The 24,059-nt window shown below is 36.8% G+C and overlaps 1 long non-coding RNA gene across 1 annotated transcript in view; it reads left to right on the top strand.

Moving 5' to 3' along the window:
- The window catches only part of LOC147578058 (uncharacterized), a 71,483-nt gene extending 50,947 nt beyond the window's left edge, over window positions 1-20,536 (top strand). The window contains exons 2-3 of the long non-coding RNA XR_015254186.1: window positions 17,917-18,029; window positions 20,254-20,536. This is a non-coding gene — a long non-coding RNA (uncharacterized LOC147578058). The remainder of the gene's footprint in view (window positions 1-17,916; window positions 18,030-20,253) is intronic.
- Window positions 20,537-24,059: the final 3,523 nt, after the last annotated feature.

The raw sequence follows: 24,059 nt of genomic DNA, 5'->3' as shown, positions 1-24,059 counted from the left end.
TATATTACCTGCTGCCTTGGTATCTTCTTCTCATACTCACCCAGCCTTTTATTCTACATACTGTTCATAGCAACTGCCTGAAGTCTCTTGAAACATCTGTGGTATTGCTCCTATGCCTTTGCAAATGCTTTCCTGTACCTGGGATATTTTTTATCCCTGTCATTGATATGTATCACTTTTTTTTTTTCTATCATCAGGACCCTTGCCAAGTGTAGGGAATTCTCTACTTGGAGATATGGTGTTGAATAGACTGTTTTACTGCACAAGGAATGAAATAAATGTACTTCATTACAAACCCCATTATCGCTAAGACATAGGCATATGACCCAGGCTCTGCCAATCAGAATTTGGCTTGGATTTTGTGGCACAAGAAGGCAAAAACAAGGATTATCTATTTGACAGAGGCAGCAACAACAGGAACTTCAAAGCCAGAGAACTGAGTCCAAGTCCTCTGTACCTCAGTTACTAGTTGTGCAATCTTATACAAGCTCCATAACTTTACTTAACATCAGTTTCTTCATCTGTAAAATGGGGATAGTAATAGTACCTACTTCAAAGACTGCTTGGAGGGATTAAACATATATGCAATATGACTGAAACAATCCCGGGCACTCAGTATGTGCTGAAAATGTTAGATCTTATTACTATTGTTGTTGGAAATACTACTAATAATAGCAATGACTACCTTCTGTAATACAAGCTTTTGTTTCTTGCATCTAAAAAGTGTGACCAATACATTTCCCTCTGGCAAGACTATTTGGATTTATGTTTGATGTCTAAGTTGAGACTTTTTTCTTCCCAGAAACCTTTTCTGAAACTGCTGCCACATTAGAGACCACAGTTATGGACTCATATTTTGTTGCTATTATAAGTAGCAGAGCACTTACCACACTTAATTTAAATGCCTGGTCTTTCACATTCTTCTCAACCAGACCACGAAGTTCTTCTAGATGACACTGACTATAGTGCTCACTTCGGCAGCACATATACTAAAATTAGATGACACTATTTCCTTTACTTTGTATCCCTAGAGTATTTCTTGGACAGTACCTTGACCCCTTGTCGGTGTTCAGTAAACATCTACTGGATGAATGAGCAAATACCCTGCCACCCTCCGAGATGCTGTAGTGGGAGAGTCGGCCAAGCAGGGGAGCAATTGATTTCTATTCATATGCTCCAACTCTTGCTGTGGGTTCTCTTCCTATGACCCCATGTGGGATTTTTGCAATCAATGTTCATATTTGCACTGATGATCCTAAAATATCCTTGACAATCTCAAGAGAGTTGCAATCAGTACATTTTATTGCTGCCGTGCTCCTGCCTCCCAGGTTTGGCTTAGGAGATGGAACTTACCCCAGAGATTTGATCCCAATCAGTGCTATTGTGCTTCCCTGGAAGAGTATCTTACAAAGTCAGGAAGATGCAAAGCAGTTCTCCAGTTTGGGGAATGAAATGTGTTGTAAGAAGCAACTAGGTGCTCCTATGTGCCCTTCTCTGACTCAGTGACCTGAGGCAACACTGTGCTATCTTCAACCAAATAGAATGACTTAGTGTTCTTGTATTTAAGGCTAAACATCTACATCTTTTTGCCTTTATGTATGCTATCATTTCTATTTCCTGTGGTGTCTCACTGTTTGGAGTATAAAGCCTTGATGACTTAGCTGGGTATTCAAAGTCCCTCACAAACCGAGCCCCATTTACTTTTTCAGTCTTATCTCTTATCACGTTCCATCAGATCCCCTAGCCTCTACATGATTAATCATTTGTTCATTCCTTTCATATCTTTAACAATAATTTATAGATTATAATGTGGACCTTGTAGAAACCCTCATGGCATTGCAGTCTGCTAGTAGACATAGCATTTAACAAATAATATAAAATAGAAGTAAAAGTATTATTATAATCAGAATGCTGAAGTTAAATCATAACAGGGGGCTAAGCATGGCAGGAGACTGTCTCACGTTGGGGTCTGATCATGGAGAGTTTATGGAAGTTAAAACACCTTCAGAAAGCCCTTTAGAAATTTATTGAATCTAGGCATTGTTCTGTGTCATTGTTCTGTGTCAACGCTGCTTAGCATCAGGCCCAGGACAGAGCAGGCATGCAAAAAATGTTAAATAAATGTAGGAATGAAAAATTGACATTGATAAAGAATAAATTAATCTGTACACTGTTTCATAACCAATTTCCACTCTTCATTCTTAAGTAACAGTTGACAAAATACATGCACACACACTCATACACATATTTGGGAGCAAATACTAATGTAATTGTATATTAATTGATACTTTAGTGTTTATGATGCTTTTCTATCCAATGTCTCAATGAATTGAATGTAAACTTATCATGTGGGGAGATATAATTCTTATGTTTATTTATAGAAGCTGAGTTTATGAGAAAGTTGCCCAAGGTAACACATCTAGTAAGAAACAGATATAGTAGTTTGGACTTCTGGCTTCAAATCTGGGGCCTCATTCTTTTTTATTTACAAAGAATGAAGAGTGAGATGACTTAAATAATATAGGAATAAGTAATACAAAGAAACACTCTATTGGATAAAATATTAAATAACATCTTCTTGAAGAAATAAAAACTTTATCAATGCAGTAAAGAATCACAGGGTCAGATTTGAGAGAACGAAATCCAGAGAGATGAGTCTGGCATCCAGAGCCCCTTTTCAACTAGGAACATCTGCCATTTCAGGCAGAGGTAGCTGAGATATTGGGATATGAGGTCCAAGGCCCATCATGGATAGGAAGCTCCAGTAAATCACTCATGCTTTGAATTGGGAACCCAAAGGCATCTACTCCAGATGGGACAGAGAGCCACAAATAGCCTGGCTCTCTAGAGACTCAATCACTATAAATGCCCTGAGGTGGAGTTTCACTGCTAGTGCCCCTAGCCACTGCCAGAGGCAAATCTAAATGTTCCTTGGAGCAGGAAACATCACCCAGGCTCCAATTATTTCCAAAATTAATTTTTTTTTCACATAAACTATTCAGAACTCAATAAAAAATAACCTGCAGGGAATCATTCTTGGGCAAGTTACATTTCATCTCTCATATATCATTGTGTCTCTGAAACTTGGCTTTATATTGGGGCCATTAAAGGACTTTAAGAAGGATATTGAAATATTTGGGTGTGTTTTTAAAGAGAAAATTCTGGAAGCTCTATGAAAATTGGTTTAGTGTTCATTTAGAATTCTCTTAACCAGCTTCCACTTAACCAATTGGCTAGGTTAACCAACTTGCAAGATTAAATGCTGCTCTTCCTCCCCTCTATAAAACATTCATATTGATGTCTACAGAATGCTTGTGGCCATCTGGCAATACTCTAATATTCTCATGTACTTCTGATCTGATCAAGGAGTTAGTTATATGTTTTCAAAGAGTCACTTGTGTTAATTACCAAAACATTTGTATCAATTAGAGTTCTTACCATAGATATATAATTTGAGTAAATGTATATATACTAATATTACTAGGAAAGGACAGTTTTTGTTTCAATAAAGTCTGCTGAATGCTTTAGAAAAACTCAATAGAGGTGCATACTAAATAATTACCATCAAATAAGGTGTGAAGAAAATAATTCTGATTAGAGAAAACTGCAAAATTTTAGAAGGATTCTGTATTTAAATTATTTTTCAAATATTTTTAAGTTTTTATTTAACTGGGAATTTAAATGGAGGTAATGGATCCTTGCTCTCATGGAGAATTACATTGCAGCTTCCATTGTAATTCTGATATGCAAAATATTTGCATATATAAAAGGATTTATTATGCATCTAATGTTACTACTATTAATAGCATAGAGTCAAATGAAATACTTCCATATTAGTAATATGACATATAATAAGATGACATTATTATATCATAATATATTATTGTATTTATCATAACAGTAATATTCTCCTATGCTATATTGTTCATATATATATATATATATAAATATAATTAGGATAATGCCATAGCACTATTATATAGTATTAATTGATAATGGCAAAATAGCAAGTAATATATTCAGTTTTCAGCCATTCCATATATGAATATCCTCTATCCTTAATGACTAGCCCAAGGCTTGTGACAGAGTAGGCACTCAAGATTACATAATGAATGAATAAATCAATATTCACCCTTTCAGAATCACAATCATTTTTCTCAGGTATCACTCAAATCTGTCAACATCAGTTGAAGAATGTGAATCCTGCAAATCAACACAATAATTGTAGGTATGCTTTCACTAGCAATGGCCCATTTTCTCATAGAGTTGATTCCTAAGGAATTTGTCATCCAATAAACCGATACATCTATTTTCACACGAAATGCTCTTATTCTAGCTCATCCCTCATTCCGGATGTGTGGAATTGATTTTTATAACCTCGGTATAAAAGTTTGTATTGATTAATTTATTCATTCACTAGCCCCACAGACATTTATAGAGTACCTACCATGGGTCAGATATTGGCCTAAATATCTCAATCAATTGTCACTTTATACATTTTGACCTATTCATTACAATGTTTATTTTGGGCACTTGAGTCTATCATCTAAGATATTAGCTATTTCTACCAGCTGTTTGTCACTTGCAAATTTTACAAGCAGTTTATCATGTAATTATTCTAATCATTGAGGGAATATGTTGAACACAATTGGGTTAAATAAAGAAGACAGCAGAAATCACTGGAATATTTTTTTTAGGTTGCCAAATTCCTGTTCTCACTCATTTGGGGATAGATATGGAACAAATCTCAAAAGGTGGAGTTTCAGATAACCTCTGTGGTTTAAGGATGGGATGTTAAGTATTCCTCAGTACTACCAAGGCTATCTAAGAAAATAAACAAGGAAGTTCTCTTCAAAAGGGGAAAAGGTTGATGCCCAAAGAGCAGCTAGAAATATAACCAATATGGGAAGAAGAAACCAGGGGAAGTCTTAAGTTAAGTTGATAGGGGTAAAAGGCAAGCATCTAGGTATTCCATAAGAAAATGGTAGGTGGCTATGACAGTTTTTTCTTAGGCCATCTTATGTGAGTGTGTACTTTTCATGGCAGCAAAGCTGAATGGGGATAGGTTGACCTCAATCTACAAATCTTTCCTCTTTTATATTGTTAAATCTGCTTGGGTCCTTACTTTAACCCAGTTAGTGGGAAAGGGTATTGATTACTTGCAAAAGTAGGGTTCCCTGACCCCCAAACCAAAGGAGAGTGAACCAGCCATCATATCAATACCCTTCCAGGGATGACCTGGAGATGTAGAGAGAACTGGCGCTTCCTGGCCAAAGGGTTAAAGGGGTTTCCTGGTGCTCTCAGCTAGCACTTGGTCCAGAATTCCCTTATTCTCAGATCCTGGTCTTTTTTGCTTAGGATTTTTTTTTCTCTATCACAAATTTCTCTATCCTGGTAGAAGAAAGCAGAGTTCTTATTGCCTTAAGCCTAGTATATGGGGACAGAGCACAAGTAGAGAAGGTTTTAAGGTGCATTCGTTCAACAAATATTTGTTGACCATTGACTATGTTCTAGGCACTCCTCTAAACATTTGGAGTATATCACTGAGAAAATAGACAAAGAACTGTGTCCTCATGGAGCTATTGTTCTAGCAGAGAGAAATAGATAACAAACATTAAAACCAATCAACAAGTGAATTAGGTAATTTCTTAGGAAGTCATAATTATTATGGAAAAAAGCAAAGTAGAAGTGTAAGACAGATAAGAGTTTCTGGGGTGGGTAGACAGATTGTTGTAGTCAGTAAAGTGATAAAGTAGGAGAGCCTCAATGAGGAGGTGAGTTTTGAGTAAAGTCTTGAAAGAGGTGAGAAATAGAATCACATGGATATGGGGGTAAAGAACGCCAGGCAGAAGGAATAGAATAAAGGCAGTGTCTGAGGTGGGAATGAGTCTGGCATCTCTGATTAACAGCAAGTAGCAGAGTTGGTGATGGGGAAGCAGTAGGAGAACACAAAATTAATGGTGGACAATGTCATAGTGGCCTTAGTAGATTTTGTAACACTTTGGCTCTTACTCTAAATGAAATGGCTATTAGAAGTTTTTGAACAGTAAAATGAAATGATATGACTGATGTTTTAAAAGATCACTTTAGCACTTGTACTGAGAACACACTGCAAGGAAGGAAGACTGGATTCATGAAGACCTATTAGGAAGTTGTCAGAGTTCAGGGGGAAAGTTTTTGGTGCTTTGGCCTGGAATGGTAGCCATGGTAAGAACTATATTCAAAGTGTATTTTGATAACAGATCTTAAAGGAGTTCTTGGCCAGTTGGGTGCTGCATGAGAGAAAGAGATGTGTCAAGGATGATTCCAAAGTGTTTGGTCTCAGCAACTGGAAGAAGTAAGTTGCTAGAAACTGAAATAGGAAAAACTGTGGAGGAGAAAGTTTCAGAGGGAAACAGAGTTCAGTTTGGGACATGTTAATTTTGAGATGTCTACTAGACATTCAAATGGAGATGCTGATCCAGTTATGGATATATGAGTCTGGACTTAAGGAGAGAGATCTGGGTTAGAGATAATTTGAGATGTCAAAATATTGGTGGCATTTCAAACCATGAGACTGGATGAGTTCCCTAGGAGAGTGAGTGGAGATAAAGAAGACAATGGGGACACCTGGGTGGTTCAGTCGGTTAAATGTCAGATTCTTGATTTTTGACTCCAGTCATGATCTCACAGTTCATGAGATCAAGGCCCATGTCAGGTTCTGGGATTCTCTATCCTACCCCTCTCTTTCTCCCCCACTTGCACTTTTTGTCTCTAAAAATAAATAAATAAACATTAAAAAAAAAAAAGAGAAGACAATGAAGGACTGGTTCCTGGGCCACTCCAATATTAAGACAAGGACAGAGTGTCCAGAGAGGCCACTGTCCTGGATGCCAACAAAAACTGTGAAGCATATGGAGTACTGCTGATAGGCCAAGAAGGATGAAAACAGAGAATGGAAACTTCAGCACTGTGGAGGTGATTGGTGACTTTGTTAGCACTTTATTTGCTTTATGAGGAGAGTTGACTTTCTCTTTAATCCTGCAGTGGTTTTCTTGTGGTGAGGGGGTAGAGAATGTAACCTACTTTTTGTTTCTTGTGCTTTATTTCTGGGTGGGATTCCTGGAAGGACTCGTAACTGTGGGAATTATCTACCTTCTTCACTCTGTGCTTCCGAAACTGCCGAGTTCTCAAATATAGTATGTCTCTGGTTCTTGGCATTTGATCCAGAATGGCATTAAATTAGCATACCTCTGTTTAGATGTGGTCTCTGGTGCGGTTAGTTTCACTTCACATTTTTGTTATTTAAAAAAAATCTCTTGCTACTCATTGCTGTCTCTCTTCACTCGCAGGAAAACAAGTCCCACTGACCTGGAGGCTATGACAACAAGGAGTTAACATCAATAATTATCACTGCTGTACCAGCTATTGTTCAATATTATAGCTAATTCTAACTGCCTCATCTTGTCATCAATGAGGGCATCTCAAAGGTTTTGTTATGTGGCATTAGACCTTGTTACTGACAGATTTTGTGATATTTTGTTACTTGTCAGAGAACATGTTAAGTGTCACATTAACACTATGGTTATTGTTCTGAGATTTTTCTTGGTAGAATCTTTTCCAAGTGAATTCACAGTGGCTCCATGTGATCTCCTTGGTTTTCCCACATGCTAACAAGAAATCTGTTTATGACCCTCTCTCTTGCCTGGGATAAAATCATACTTACATATCCTAATTTCTTGGGATTTTCTTATTTACCCCCCTTTAAAAGAGTAGCCTGTTTTTGATATTTTGGCATATTTCCAGTTCTCCATGATTTTCTCATGCAAGTATGAATTTGAAAAAAAAATTGCACAGCTTTTCATTAGCACTTTCTGGAATTCAGAGTTGGCAAAAGATGTCACTTTGGAGAGAAAAATAGGGACTTTTCTAGGAGGAACGGAGGCTGGGATGTTTTTCTGACATATGTTACTATATTTATAAAATAAACTGTTTTTAGAGATCAGTTTATAAATTTGACATAAGGTTTAGTATTTCCATTCTATTTTATTAAACTTTTAATTTTCTTATGAAAATAACACAGGAAGCCACATGATTTTAAGTCATGGTCTAGCTGTAAAAATATACAGCAAAGTCTTTTCTATACATTGTGTGGCTTAGTGGAAAGACTGTGGCTTTGGATCAAAAATTTGAAATTACATTCTGATTCTGCTACTGACAAATTTTGTAACTTTGGAGGTTACATTGATTCTTGTAAACTTCTTTTCATCATCTGCCAAACAGGAATAATTATACGTGTCCTATGGGTTGCTGCCTTTTATAATTCATTTAGTACCTGCTGTAATGCTAGATACCATGCTGGGCATGGAGGATTCAAAGATAAAAGCGTATAATCCATGCCCTAGCAAATCATTGTAGGAATAGACGTGTAAACACACTAATAAAATATAGTAGATCCTCTCTGAAATGAAAGGATTCTATTGGAAATGTATCACTTAATATACATGACAGATTTGGAGTATTGAGTCTGAAACAATTCTGGATTCTCCTCTTTTTTAAAGGTTTTTAAATACATGAAGTATTGAAAACTATAAAGTCTCATCAAATGGCTTAGCTACCAGCTAAAGTATAATTTAAATATAAGATTTGGGCTACATTAGAACTTCTTTTAAGTTATGAAGTCACTAATAAAGTGACAATCTCTAGGCTTTGTGGGACTTGGAACAAGATGAAAAGGCAACTCCAGATTACAAGAGAAGATAATATAAGAGATTGTGTGATATATTATGATATTTGGTCTAATAGGTTAGATTTCTTTAACACCTGGAAATTTTAGAATTGAGTGAAGAAATCAGTGGATATCAGACACAAGAATATATATCCTAAAACTAAAATGTTAATATTCCACTCTATATCTGTCCTTACTAATTGTATACTTAGGCAATTTACTTAAATTCTCTATACTTCCTCCATTTCCTCACCTATAGCTTTCCTTCTTTCTTTCTTTCTTTCTTTCTTTCTTTCTTTCTTTCTTTCTTTCTTTCTCTCTCTCTCTCTCTCTCTCTCTTTCTTTCTTTCTTTCTTTCCTTCTTTCTGAGAGGGAGAGAGAATCTTAAGTAGGCTCCATGGAGTGTGGAATCCAATGTGGGACTCAATCTCATGACTATGAGATCATGACCTGAGCCAAAATTAAGAGTCTGATGCTTAACCAACTGAGCCACCTAGGTGCCCCAACATTTCCTTATCTATAAAAGGAAGAGGGTGACAGGGTTGTTATGAGGACAGAGAATAGTCTGGAACATAGTAATTACTTAAAAGTGTTTGTTATTATAGTAGTATTAGTTACTAACAATAATATTGAAATCAATAATACTAGTTATTAACTTTTTTTTTTTAATTTTTTTTCAACGTTTATTTATTTTTGGGACATAGAGAGACAGAGTATGAACGGGGGAGGAGCAGAGAGAGAGGGAGACACAGAATCGGAAACAGGCTCCAGGTGAATGGTGTAAGAAAGTGGTCTAGTTTCATTCTTCTGCATGTTGTTGTTCAGCCATCAGCCCAGAGCCTGACGCGGGGCTCGAGCTCCCGGACCGCGAGATCGTGACCTGGCTGAAGTCGGACGCTTAACCGACTGTGCCACCCAGGCACCCCTTAACTTATTTTTTTTAAGTCAGGGAATTTGTATTCAAATTCTAGGCAGTACCACAGATAAAGGAAAATACATTAAGGTCCCCAAACCTGGAAATTAGGAAATTAAAGTGGCATTATTTGCAGATGATGTGATAATTGATATTGAAAATTCAAAAGAATTTACAGACAAGATATTGAAAAAAAGTAAAAGATTTCAGCACAGTAGCTAGCTAAATCAATACAAAAAAACTCATTGGTATTTATATATTAAGTATTATCCCCTATTGTGTTATTAAATACCTATGAGACCTTGAATAAGTAATTCAGCTCTCTGGGCTTGGCATTTTATCTGTTGATATCAGTTTATCTCTGTAAACTGATGTCATTTTACTCAGTCTCTGCTCCTTTCCAGTTATAGTATATGATGGAACATCAGATTTTATATCATACCTCCCCTTGACAGTGGGAGCAATTGAAAAATATGCTCTGATATTTGCTAAGTGCAATGTGTTATTTTACATGATAATTTTTATATCCTTGCCTCCACTGAGTTTATAAACTAGTAACAACAGAAATAGTAATGATACCTAGCTTTGTCTTAGCTCATCAAAATTATTAAAATGCTTTTTAGTTTTGTTGATTGTTTCCTTTGCAGTGCAGAAGTTTTTATTTCCATGAGGTCCCAATAGTTCATTTTTGCTTTTAATTCCCTTGCCTTTGGAGATGTGTAAAGTAAGAAATTGCTGCAGCTGAGGTCAGAGAGATTTTTTTCTTGCTTTCTCCTCTAGGGTTTTGATGGTTTCCTATCTCACATTCAGGTCCATTATCCATTTTGAGTTTATTTTTGTGAATGGTGTAAGAAAGTGGTCTAGTTTCATTCTTCTGCATGTTGTTGTTCAGTTGGAATACTAATTGGCAATGAGAAAGAATGAAGTATGGCCTTTTGTAGCAATGTGGATGGAACTGGAGAGTGTTATGCTAAGTGAAGTAAGTCATACAGAGAAAGATACCGTATGTTTTCACTCTTATGTGGATCCTGAGAAACTTACAGGGGAAGACCATGGGGGAGGGGAAGGAAAAAAAAAGAAAGAGATGGAGGGAGCCGAACCCTAAGAGACTCTTAAAAACTGAGACTAAACTGAGGGTTGATGGGGGGTGGGAGGGAGGGGGTGGGTCGGTGATGGGTATTGAGGAAGGCATCTGTTGGGATGAGCACTGGGTGTTGTATGGAAACCAATCTGACAATAAATTTCATATTAAAAAAATAAAATAAAATAACTAATGAAAAAATTAATAAAGTGCTTTCATCTATGTGACACAATATTTCATGAGTATATAGCAAGTAAATAAATAATGTGAGTACCATATAGACTATTTCAAGCTCAATAAAAGAGATAGAAACCTAATAGTATTTGGGAGAACTTCAGTTAACATTGGCTGATTGGCCATGTGTTTATTTCTCTTTTTTTTGTTTTTTTTTGTTTTAATAAAGGTATAGTAAGGAATTAAATAAAAAAAAAAAAACCTGTCAGCCCAGGAGGGTTATGATTTATCTGGCACTGCTTGATGTATCCCCAGAACCTAGAGGAGTTCCTGGTACCTGATGGAAACTTAATTGATATTTGTATGAATGACTGAATAAACAACACCAAGAATTGAGGAGAAGCCATCAACAGATGGAATATTTCAACAAATTTGTGAAAGACAATGAAGGTAGAAAAATTCATTTCCAGTTATATGGAAGATTAGATAAGCTAACTGACCCTCCTGTAAAATATACCTGAAAGTTCTAGATTTAATGTGAGTTTTTAAAAATAAACTAATTAGCTAGGAAGAAAGGAGGCCAAACTAACTTGAAAATAGGAACCTAGAGAGCTAAGCATAGCCCTGCATACTGCTTTTGATCTGAAGGTGTTTGATGAACACAGATGATCTTAGTTTGCATGGTTTTGAAAGGCACCTATGGCCCAGGAACTTTAATACAGTACATCCTCCCTCCTTTTCTTATAACTGAAGATACCTTCCAGTGTATCCTTTGGTTAAGTCTGAATGCCCTGACCTCAATAAGACAGCAGGGAAAAATCTTAGTCTTTTGTTTGTTACAGAGGAAAACAAACTATCTTAAGAATTTCAACAAAATAGCTACCATTAAAATATGTAGGCAAAATTGACACTGGCTGGTTTAATTTAAAAAATCTCAATTTGAGGAACCCCTGGGTGGCTCAGTCGATTAAGACTCTGACTTTGGCTCAGGTCATGATCTTTCAGTTTATGGGTTTGAGCCCCATGTCGGGCTGTGTGCTGACAGCTCAGAGCCTGGAGCCTGCTTCAGATTCTGTGTCTCCTCTCTCTGCCTCTCCCCCACTCACACTCAGTCTCTCTCTCTCTCAAAAATAAATAAACATTAAAAAATTTTTTAAAAACAAATCTTAATTCGAGAGTCTAGTTAAGAGTTCTAGATTTATAGTATACTAAATGCATGGAAGAAGCAAATATAATTACCTAACTTTGCAGAAATCCTCAAACTAAACCTCAATGAATACCTAAACTTAAAAATATATATAATTTAAAAGTTAAAAATTACAAAACGCAGAAGAAAATGCATACCATGGGTAAGAGCCAGCAGAAACTACAGATAAAATAATCAGATTCAACCCCCCAAATTTCAGATATTGGAATTATCAGTCAGAACATAAACTAAATGGGGCCCCTGGGTGGTTCAGTTGGTTAAGCGTCCAACTTTGGCTCAGGTCATAGTCTCATGGTTTGTGCGTTCAAGCCCTGTGTCAGATTCCATGCTGACAACTCAGAGCTAGCCTGATTCAATTCCGTCTCTCTCTGTGCCTCTCCCCCACTCACACTTTGTCTTTCTCTTTCAAAAATGAATAAACATTAAAAAATTTAAAAATAGTTAATATTAAATTAGTTAATATATATTAACTATATATTATAGTTAATTACTATATAATTACTATATTAACTATATATTATAGTTAATTAATATATAGTTATATTAACTATATATTAGTTAATATATTAAAATAGTTAATATTAAATTAATTAAAAAATAGTTAATATTAACTATTAACTAAATGTACACATAACTTTTATCTAAGTCTGTGTAACAAATCACTTCAAAATTCAATGGTTTACAAAAAAAAAACAAATTAATTTCTTGCTAGGATTTGTAAGTAGAGAAATGATTCTACTTTTTTTTTTGTGGGATGTCATGGGCCTGGTTGAGCTTGACTCTAAGAAGAAAGTTGGCTTCAGGTATATTCCACATGCTTCAAATTCTGGGACTCAGGGAAAAAGTACAGTAGCCCCCTGGGATGTGCTTTTCTTATGGTGGATTGAAATAGTTCAAGAGACCAAAACAAGCAATGCAAAAACATTTAAAGTCATGTACAAGCATGGTATACATCATGTCTGTTGATATTCCATTGGGCAAACAAGTTACAGTCAAGTCCAATGTCAATGGTGCAAGAAAGAATAATTCTCCCACTGGTTTGGGGTAAGAGAAGAGTGAATGTTTGATGAAAAATAACGTAATTTACCAAAATAAGCATGATCAGTAGGTTGAAACAAATAAAATAAGTTTTTATTTTTTTATTAAAAAAATTAATTATTTTGAGAGAGAGAGAATCCCAAGCACGTGTGTGAGCAGTAGAGGAGCAGAGGGAAAGAGGGAATCCCTAGCAGGCTCCATGTTCACCATATTTTCCTTATCTTTTCATCTACTGATGAACACTTAGGTTGCTTACATGCCTTGTCTATTGTAAATAATAGTGCAACAAACATAGGAGTGCATGTATTTTTTTGAGTTAGTGTTTTCATTTTCTCTTGGTAATTACCCAATAGTGGAATTATTGCATCATATAGTATTTCTATATTTAATTTTTTGAGAGACCTCTACACTTGTTTCTACAGCAGCCATACCAATTTACATTACCACCAACAAGGCATCACAATTCCTTTTCCTCCACATATTCAACTCTTGTTTATTGTCTTCTTGATTTTAGCCATTCTAACAGGAATGAGGGATATCTTGTGCTTTGATTTGCATTTTCCTGATTATTAGTGATGTTGAGCATCTTTTCATGTGCCTGTTGGCCATCTGTATGTCTTCTTTGGAAAAATGTCTGTTCATGTCTTCTGACCATTTTTTAGTTGGATTAATTGCCATTGTATAAGTTCCATCCATTCTCTTTCAGTCTGTATGTGATTTTGTAGGGAGCATATAGATTAGTCTTGTAGGCAGCATAGAGATTAGTCTTGTTTTTGTTTTTGTTTTTTTAAATTTTTTTTTCAACGTTTTTTTATTTATTTTGGGACAGAGAGAGACAGCATGAACGGGGGAGGGGCAGAGAGAGAGGGAGACACAGAATCGGAAACAGGCTCCAGGCTCCGAGCCATCAGCCCAGAGCCTGACGCGGGGCTCGAACTCACCAACCGTGAGATCGTGACCTGGCTGAATTCGGACACTTAACCGACTGTGCCACCCAGGCACCCCATCTTGTTTTTTTTTTTTTTTTTTTTAATGCATTCTGTCACTTATGTTTTTTGATTAGAGAATTTAAGCCATTTACATTTAAAGCAAATATTGATTGTATGTGATTTTTGCCATCTAAAAAATTTGTTTTCTGGTTTTTTTTTAGTTCTTCTTTGTACTTTGTTCTCTTGCTCTCTTCATGATTGATTAATATCTATAGTGTTTTGTATGGCTTTCTTTCTCTTTTTTTTGTGTATGCATCATAGGTTTTGGAGTTGTGGTTACCATAAGGTTCATATATATAACATTCTAAGTAAATAGCAGTTCATATTAATTTGATGGTCATTTAAGTTCAAACACATTCTTAGCAAATAAAAAAAGAAAAGGAAAGGAAAGTAAAGAAAAAAATTTTCTTTGCTATTTTTTCTTTTTCTTTTTCACCTTCTTTTGTCTTTTTACTACCATTTCCATATTGTATATATTTTATTACCTTATCCACATTTTACACCTTTTATTCATATTTTTCTTATGTATAATTTTGGCCATTGCTTTTCCAATAAAAGAAGTCCTTTAACATTTCTTGTAAGACTGGTGTACTGGTTATTAACTCCTTTATGTTTTGTTTGTCTGGGCAACTCTTTAAATTTGAGTTTGTTGAGTTTGATAAATTCTTTATAGATTTTGGATACTAACCTTTTATCTGATATGTCATTTGCAAATATCTACTCCCATTCTGTCGGTTGCCTTTTAGTTTTGCTGATTGTGTCCTTTGCTGTGCAGAAGTTTTTTTATTTTGATGAGGTCCCAATAGTTCATTTTTGCTTTTGTTTCCCTTGCCTTCAGAGACATGTTGAGCAAGAAATTGCTGCGGGTGAGGCAAAAGAGGTTTTTGCCTGCTTTCTCCTCCAGGATTTTAATGGCTTCCTGTCTTACGTTTAGGTCTTTCATCCATTTTGAGTTTATTTTTATGTATGGTGTAAGAAAGTGGTCCATGTTCATTTTTCTGCATGTCGCCATTCAGTTTTCCCAGCACCATTTGCTGAAGAGAGTGTCTTTCTTCCACTTGATATTCTTTCCTACTTTGTCAAAGATTAGCTGACCATACATTTGTGGGTCCATTTCTGGGTTCTCTATTCTGTACCATTGATCTGAGTGTCTTTTTTGTGCCAGTACCATACTGTCTTGATGATTTCAGCTCTGTAATACATCTTGAAGTCTGGGATTGCGATGCCTCCAGCTTTGGTTCTTTTTCAGGATTGCTTTGGCTATTCAGGGTAACAGATTCTAATTATAGGAAATTCCAAATTATGAATTTCAAGGAGACAGAAGTTATCTCATATCAAAGCCTTAAGATGTAATGTGGAATGATAAACAATAATAAAAAAGTAGCCAAATGAATGAATATTGATTTGTAAAACAAAATGTTTTAGTGGGATTAAAATAAAATAATGCAAAATGAAAAGATATAGTAACAATATCACATATAAATTGGGTGTGTATTGATAAGAAGGAGCATAAGGTATTGAGAACACTTTGGTAAATTAAGTATGCATGTTAAATATGATATATATAGTAAGGCCAAAAAAATTGAGAAAAGTGATCAATCTAAAAATAATTAAAAAAAAGAAAAAGAAACAGAAAAAAAGCCAAGTCAAAGACAAAGTACACAATAACATTGTAGTAATAAATTTGGATAAATCATTATTATGGTAAATGTAAATGAACTATACTCTGTTTGAAAGACGAAGATTATGAAGTTAGCTATATTAGAAAACTCAAGATAAATACAGTTAATGAAAGTCATATCTAAAATACATAGACATGAAAGAATGATAGTTAAGGGATGGAAAAAGATAAATCAACAGATATGGAAATGGTTTTCTAACACTATTGCTTAATTAATTATATTTGACAAAAATCATTTGCTTCAAGCTACACTGGGCACTAGATTAAAATATGCTCCCTATCTTTAAATGTGTGCTGGCCACCTATTTCCTAATATGACTATTGATTCCTTCCCCAATTAGTTGGGATTATTTTCAATGATATAGTGCCATGGGCCATCTTGCTGAAATATTACCCTGGTGTGGCCCCAGCCCTATAATCCTCTACCTCAGTCCAAGTGCTTCATGGGAAAATCTCCTGTTAACATCATTTTGGCAAACTCTCCTGAACCTTGGGATGGAATTCACATTTTCCCAAAGGCCTTACTTCAAGGGGTTTAATATGGCATTTTCATGCAGGCTGTTTAGGAAAAGATTTTAAGAATGGGGCATTTTGGAGATTCTGGAATTATCCAGCAATGAGAGTTGGTTCTTTTGCCTTTGTCTTTGTGTGAAGCTGTCAATGATTGAGAGGTATTTTTTTCCATTTTCAGCCCCTGCCATTTCTAGTCCAGTTAAGTGGAAGTCACTGTGTTTTTGCTTTGCATAGTTCCTGAGTCAAGTCTACCAACTTCCTCTTGCCTCTGTGTATATGAGAAACTGGAGTACATTGGGCTGAGGAATGGTTATGAGGCATTTAGCTAGACTCACTTAGTAGATTGAGAGACCAATTTCCTCACATCTGTCTTATACAGTGTATGATTCAAATTCATGCCTCAACAAAATGAGAAATTCCTTGTGCTAGGGACCTTGCAGGTTTGTTATGAATAGGTGGGAAAATGTTAATGTTAAATTTACAAATGTTAAGTTTCTACTGACACTCTGCTGCTTCTGTTTTGACTGTCATGTCACATTTTTTTTTTTTAATTTTTTTTTTTCAACGTTTATTTATTTTTGGGACAGAGAGAGACAGAGCATGAACGGGCGAGGGGCAGAGAGAGAGGGAGACACAGAATCGGAAACAGGCTCCAGGCTCTGAGCCATCAGCCCAGAGCCCGACGCGGGGCTCGAACTCACGGACCGCAAGATCGTGACCTGGCTGAAGTCGGACGCTTAACCGACTGCGCCACCCAGGCGCCCCACATTTTTTATTAGAGTTCTAAATGATTTCTCCAATTCTCCTTCTTTTGATTAATTTCACACATGGCCACCATGTTAATTTTCTATAGCAAAGTTCTGATTATGTCCCTTTTTTTCAGAAACCTTCCACTATTATTTGGTGCTTAAAGAAAATAGTCAAACTACTTATGCCAGCCTACAGACTCTTTATTATCTGACTAGTCATTTTTTCCAAAAAAAAATTTTTTTACCACTATTCCTTTTTTTCATTCTTAATTCTCTCTGTCAAATTTAATGTTTGTTATTTGTATGCATTCTATGTTTCCTGCTTACCTGCCATTGTCCATGTTGTGCCTTCTGCCTACAGTGCACTTACTCTCATTTCCAAAATAATTTTTTGGGTGTCTTAGTAAATACTAGGAAAAATAGTCCTCAGATATTATTATGTATAAGTACAAAGTAACTGAATATTATAGCCAAAATTATCATGGTCAGAGTGGGCAAAAACTAACTAAATTGTTTCCTTTGAGAATTCCTCATTAGCCAGTTTGTTCATTCCTAGATGTGTTAAATATTTTCTTAGACTCTATCTGAATGTGTTATATTTTTGTGTGAACGTGTGCGTGTGAGTGTGTGTGTGTGTGTGTGTGTGTGGTGGGGTGGGATAGAGATCTTTTGCACCGATATGTGTACTTACAGACATTTCACCAAGACTGAGCATCTTTCCTCTATAGTATCCAATTTTAACTGATGATACAAAAGGTAAGTCAGAATGTTTATGTTTTCCCCATCCAATCAAGAGGTTTTATCTGAACCTCTAGAAAGAAAGGTGAAATAAACTCTTGTTTACAACTTTTTGTATGTACACAGGACATTTGTTGACTACTGCAGAGAGCATGGAGAAGTTCAGCATTGTAGAGTCTACAAACCTGTGTAGACTGGTCAAATCCAGAGAAAACATCCTTGGAAGTAGGTGCAATTTGGTAAGTAAATGATCTATTGATCAGATCTCATTTGTCTAAACTACTCCCTTTATTGTTGACTTAATTCTAGTAAGAAGAAACACAAATGAATGAGAAACACTGGTCAATGCATTGAAATTTCAGAAGGTTTGGATGATACAGGTGATCCACTGATAATGTGGAGTAGTGTGACTACCATATTCCCCCCATAGATTCTTAGATATGGTTTCTTAAAAATGTGTTATAGATCATGTGAGAGGCAAGGAGGAGGCTGTTATGGACTGAACTGCAACCCCCCAAAATTTGTATGTCAGAGCTCGAATTTCCAATGTTATCATATTTGAAGACAGGGCCAAAAAAGGAGTTAATTAAGGTTAAATAAGGCCATAAGGGGGGGCCCTAATTCACTAAGACTGATGTCCTTATAGAAAGAAGAGATACCAGGAGCGTACAGGCACAGAGGAAAGTCCATGTGAGGACTCAGTGAAAAGGTAATCATCACAAGTGAAGGAGAAAGCTCTCACCACAAACCAACCCTGCTGGCATTCTGATCTTGTATCAAGAAAAGGGAGAAAGTAAATTTCTGTTATTTAAGCCACCCAGTTTATGGTATTCTACTGTGGCAGCCCTAACAGATTAATACAGAGGCCAAGTAAACAAGTTTGGTCTCTGTATCTCCATTTAAACTGGATTTATTCTGCTCCTGCCTTTTATATATTGAAGTTTTATATAACAACTGTTTCTTTCTTGTTTTTAAATAAATGTTTTGGGGCGCCTGGGTGGCGCAGTCGGTTGAGCGTCCGACTTCAGCCAGGTCACGATCTCGCTCGCGGTCCGTGAGTTCGAGCCCCGCGTCAGGCTCTGGGCTGATGGCTCAGAGCCTGGAGCCTGTTTCTGATTCTGTGTCTCCCTCTCTCTCTGCCCCTCCCCCGTTCATGCTCTGTCTCTCTCTGTCCCAAAAAAATAAATAAACGTTGAAAAAAAAAATAAATGGAGATTAGCCTTAAAAAAAAAAAAATAAATAAATAAATGTTTTGCTGTTGAAAACTTAGGAAGGTAAATATATTGTATAGTAATTTATTCATCTATTTGTGATGGGAGCATTTCTTCCTAATACTGGTCCCATATTGTGTCTCTAATCAGAATGCTTCCATTGAGCTCCTTCTCTTGTCTTTCTGGACACATGGATGACCACATCTTTGGAATATGAGTAACTTTTTTTTTTTAATTCAAGAGGAACTTCTCTTTTTAAAAAAAATATAATTTATTGTCAAGTTGGCTAACATACAGTATATCCAGTGTGCTCTTAGTTTTGGGGGTATATGGGAATATGAGTTACTTTGATGGCAGAAAGAAGATATCACTCATCTTTATGATTTCATCTTGCCCTATGCTATGGACTGAATGTATGTGTCTCTTCCAAATAAATATGTGGGAAATCCTAACCCCTAATGAGATGGAGGTGGGAACTTTGGGAAGTAATTAGCTTAGATGAGGTCATGATGGTAAAGTCCTCATGATGGAATTAGTGTCCTTATAAAAGAAGAGATCAGAAAATCAGTGCCCCATCTGCTATCTGAGGCCACAGCAAGAAGACTACAAGCTAGGAAGAGGGCTCTCACCAAGAATCGAATCAGCTGGCACTTTGGACTTGGACTTCTAGCCTCTCGAACTGTGAGAAATAAATTTATGTTATTTAAGCCACATAGTCAGTGATACTCTGCTACAGCAGCTTGAGCTGACCAAAACACCCTGACTGTCCCACCCTATTCTGTAATTATGTTCAGGTGTGTACTTAGTAGTATTAAATATGTAAGTAAATTTCATATCAGCCTATTCAAAAATGGCCTTTTGAGCCTCATTGACAATATATAAACCTATGCTAGAAGTCCCATGGTATCAGAAAGTATACCAGAGGGGCGCCTGGGTGGCTCAGTCGGTTGAGCGTCCGACTTCGGCTCAGGTCACGATCTCATGGTCCCTGAGTTTGAGCCCCGCGTCGGGCTCTGGGCTGATGGCTCAGAGCCTGGAGCCTGCTTCCGATTCTGTGTCTCCCTCTCTCTCTGACCCTCCCCCGTTCATGCTCTGTCTCTGTCTCAAAAATAAATAAACGTTAAAAAAAATTAAAAAAAAAAAAAAAAAGAAAGTATACCAGAATGCAGGTTTTAAAAACCTTTAAAGATTTCTATGAAGTGCTGCATTTTCTTTAAAAACATTTTTTTTCCAATGTTTATTTATTTTTCAGAGACAGCATGAACAGGGGAGGGGCAGAGAGAGAGGGAGACACAGAATCCAAAGCAAGCTCCAGGCTCTGAGCCATCAGCACAGAGCCTGATGCAGGGCTTGAACTCATGAACCATGAGATGATGACCTGAGCTGAAGTCAGACACTTAACTGACTGATCCACCCAGGTGCCCTGATGTTTGCATTTTCATAAGTAGCTTTAACCATTTTTATCTCCATACAAATTCTTGTGTCCACTTATATTGCCTAGATTATTCTCTACTTAGAGATTTTATAAAGGGAATATTTACACCTGGTACTGGCACAAGTGCTATTTTGTTTTTGTTTTTGTTTTACAAGTTGAGGGTTCATGGCAACCTTGCCTGGAGAAAGTCTGCTGGCACTGTTTTTCTAACAGCATTTGCTCACTTCATGTCCCTGTGTCACATCTGAGTAATTCTTGAAATATTTTAAAACTTTTTTGTAAGTATTTGTTATGGTGATCTGTGATTGGTAATTATGACTCATGAAAGTTCAGAAGATGGTTAGCATTGTTTTTAGCAATAATATATACTTTTAAAAATTTTTTGAGAGAGAGAGAGTGAGCATGGGAGAGAGAGAGAGAGAGAGAGGGAGAGAGAGAGACAGAGAGAGAGAGAGAGAGAGAGAGTCTCAAGCAAGCTCCACACTCAGTGCAGAGCCTGACACAGAGCTCGATCCCACGACCCTGGGATCATGATTTGAGCCAAAATCAAGAGTCAGTCAGATGCTCAATTGACTGAGCCACCCAGGCACCCCTGCAATAATATATATTTTAAATTAAGGTATATATATATTATTTTTAAGACGTATGCTATTGCACCCTTAATGGACTACTGTATAGTGTATACATAACTTTCATATGCACTGGGAAACTAAAAAATTCATCTGACTTGCTTTATTGCAATGTTTTCTTTATTGCACTGTCTGGAACTGAACTTGCATTATCTCTGAGGTATGCCTATCTTGTGATAAAAACTACTGAAAGGAGGCTTCATTTTGTACACCTCAGTTGATCTTTGCACTATTCTGTGAGGTTGGCTATGGTAGTTTCACTTTTCATGTGAGGAAACTGGGGCACAAAGAGTTAAAAGTAACAAATTATAATGATAATAAGGAGGGCATTTAAGTTTTGAATTATACATTTTATTCCATATCATTTCCTTTGCTTTTTATGTGCTTAACCTATGTAAAAAATAAAAGCCAGAGAAACATATATTTATAGGATGAATAGTCAAATATGAATCCGTATGGTCAATTGTAATCAGGTCCAGATGGTTAGTGCTCTGAGCTACTAGAGACCCCATTTGATGCCCCAGTTACCTACCATCATCACGATTAGGATGGGCATCAGCCGACACTTAATAAAGGAGACAGCATAATTTGGTGGAAAGAACATGGGCTTTGAAATCTGTCCCAGAACCAATTTTCAGCTCTTCCACTTGCTATCTGTGAGATGTGGAACGATGAAGAGTTAACTCCTCCGAATCCTCATCTCCATGTGTGTAAAATGTGAATAACAGTAATATCTACCTTATGAGGAAGAAATGAGATAGCAAACAGGCAAGCATCTACGACTGTCCTTGACACAGAGCAGGCATGTCGTAGGCATTCAATAAAGGTTAGTTGAACCTGAATTGTAGTGTCACACATGACCACAAATTAGTATAAACTTCAGTCTTTCCCTCATCAGGGTTTACAAGCTACTTGGTGAGCCACTGAAGAATGGCACTGTAAAGGCAGCAAAGACCAAGAACCAAGTGAACGAAACCATGGCATGACAGTGGAGGGGGAGATTCTTGAGGGCTAGGACAGTTAGGACAACTGAGTTCTCTGAGATCAAGCTTCTGAAAAAGGCAGCTTTTATTTAGGTAGACAGGGAGGAAGAAGCATGCATGAGGCAGAGAGGGAGAAATGACTTAAAAGAAGTGGATATGGTTGTGTATGGGAAGAAGTGTTGATCACTATGGGAGGAGCAAAGGGACTGCAGGGTGGTTTGTGTCTTGTGCTTTACAGTGTACAAAATCTTTTGCTTATTTGAACCTTTCTTCAGATCTAAGAGAAGGACAGGGCTAATTTCACTATCTCCCTTTTAGGCATGGATAAAGATAAAACAGAAACTCTGAGGAGCAAAGTGACTTGGCTAAGGTAACGCCTCTACTGTGTAGTTGAGTGGGGCCTCAAACACCAATCTGCTGTCTCCCAGGACTTAGAAAAGTGACAGAGAGGAAGAAGATTAATGGAAGTTACAGAATAATTTGTGACTTTGAATGACAACATTAGGGGTTTGGAATTTTTATTCTGCAAGCATAGGAAACCACAAAAGCTTATGACAAAAGTACATGTGCAAAGTGATAGTTTTGAAACTCAGTCTGGCAGCAAGACTAGGGGTGGATGTCTCTTCCTGAGACAAGAGTGTTCATCTAGAATCTATCTCTTTTAAGACCATTGTCCAAATGAATTTTAGGCCAAAGAGGACTCTGTTCTTTATGCCATCTTGGAGAAAGCCCTCTTAATCAGGGAAATGGAGCTATTAGCACACTGGCAGCCTATTCTGTTCTGCATTTTAAATTGTTAATTCAATTTATTTCTGGATAAAATATCTGTGTAAATCAAGCCAGTTTGCAAAACTGACAGCCTCGTGAAAAAAAATGTTGGGGGGAAAAAGAATCATATGCATGACTAAGCTATATTTTAATTTAAGCAAGTGTTCTGATTAAAACATAAAAGGAATGAAAATGGCATAATGGGAACATCATAACTCACTGAATTGGGGTCAGGTTCATCTTTGCAGACAGCACCAGTACAATGAGGCACTGGGTTTGGTAGAAAGACTGAGGTTTGGGGACAGGTCAGATCTGGGTTCAGATCTTAAATGTAAGCTCCCAGAAGTCAGGAGCATTTTCCCCCGGGTTGTAGTCCCAGCACCTAGGACAGTCTCTGACTCAGAGTAGGTACTGTATAAATATTTGCCAAAGTTAAATGAAATAAAAACTCAGCCTAACCACTTGCCATTTGGAAAACAGTGAATAAGTGCCTTTACCTCCATTTTTCATCTGTAATAGAGAAATAATAATATTTACATTATAGGATTATTGTAAGGGTTAATAACCATGACAGTAAGGAAGATAGGGAGTTGTGCAATGGGATGGTTTAGTTTAGGTTCCTACTTTTGAACTCTGGTCATAACCTGGGGTTTCTTTTCAGTGTGTTTCCCAGCATGCTTTGCTGGGCTGAGGCATTGCTCCAAAGAGCCCTAACTGAAGCAGACTTTAAGTTTATATCCTTCTTAGGGATTAGAAGAGTACTGTTACTAATAGGTGCTCAATTGTTGAAATTAAATTTTTTAGGGTTGTAGAATTTTTTAACTAAGTTTATTTCTTTTTGAGAGAGAGAGAGAGAGTGAGCAGGAGAGGGGCAGAGAGAGAGAGGGAGAGAGAAATGGAGACAGAGAGAATCCCAAGCAGGCTCTGCATCAGCAGCGCTGAGCCCAAGGCAGGGCTCGAACCCATGGACTATGAGATCATGACCTAAACCGAAACCAAGAGTCAGACGCTTAAACAACTGAGCCACCCAGGCACCTGGGGTTGTAGAACTTCAAAACAAATTATTCTGACTTAGCAACTTGTTCATTTAGAAAGATGATAGATGCCCACGTAACAGACACTTTTTAAATTAAAGTTATTCTATGACTTCTCCTACCAAAAGATACTGTATTCTTTTACCTTATCTTTTTAATCCCTACAACAGAGTCCCTTCTAACGTATTCCCGTTTTGAAGATGAGGAAA

This window comes from Puma concolor, chromosome C1 (assembly GCF_028749965.1).
Source record: "Puma concolor isolate L17-30 chromosome C1, mPumCon1.1.hap2, whole genome shotgun sequence".
NCBI lineage: Eukaryota > Metazoa > Chordata > Mammalia > Carnivora > Felidae > Puma > Puma concolor.
Note: the sequence above shows the minus strand (reverse complement) of the source record. Positions and strands in the feature narration are given on the sequence as shown.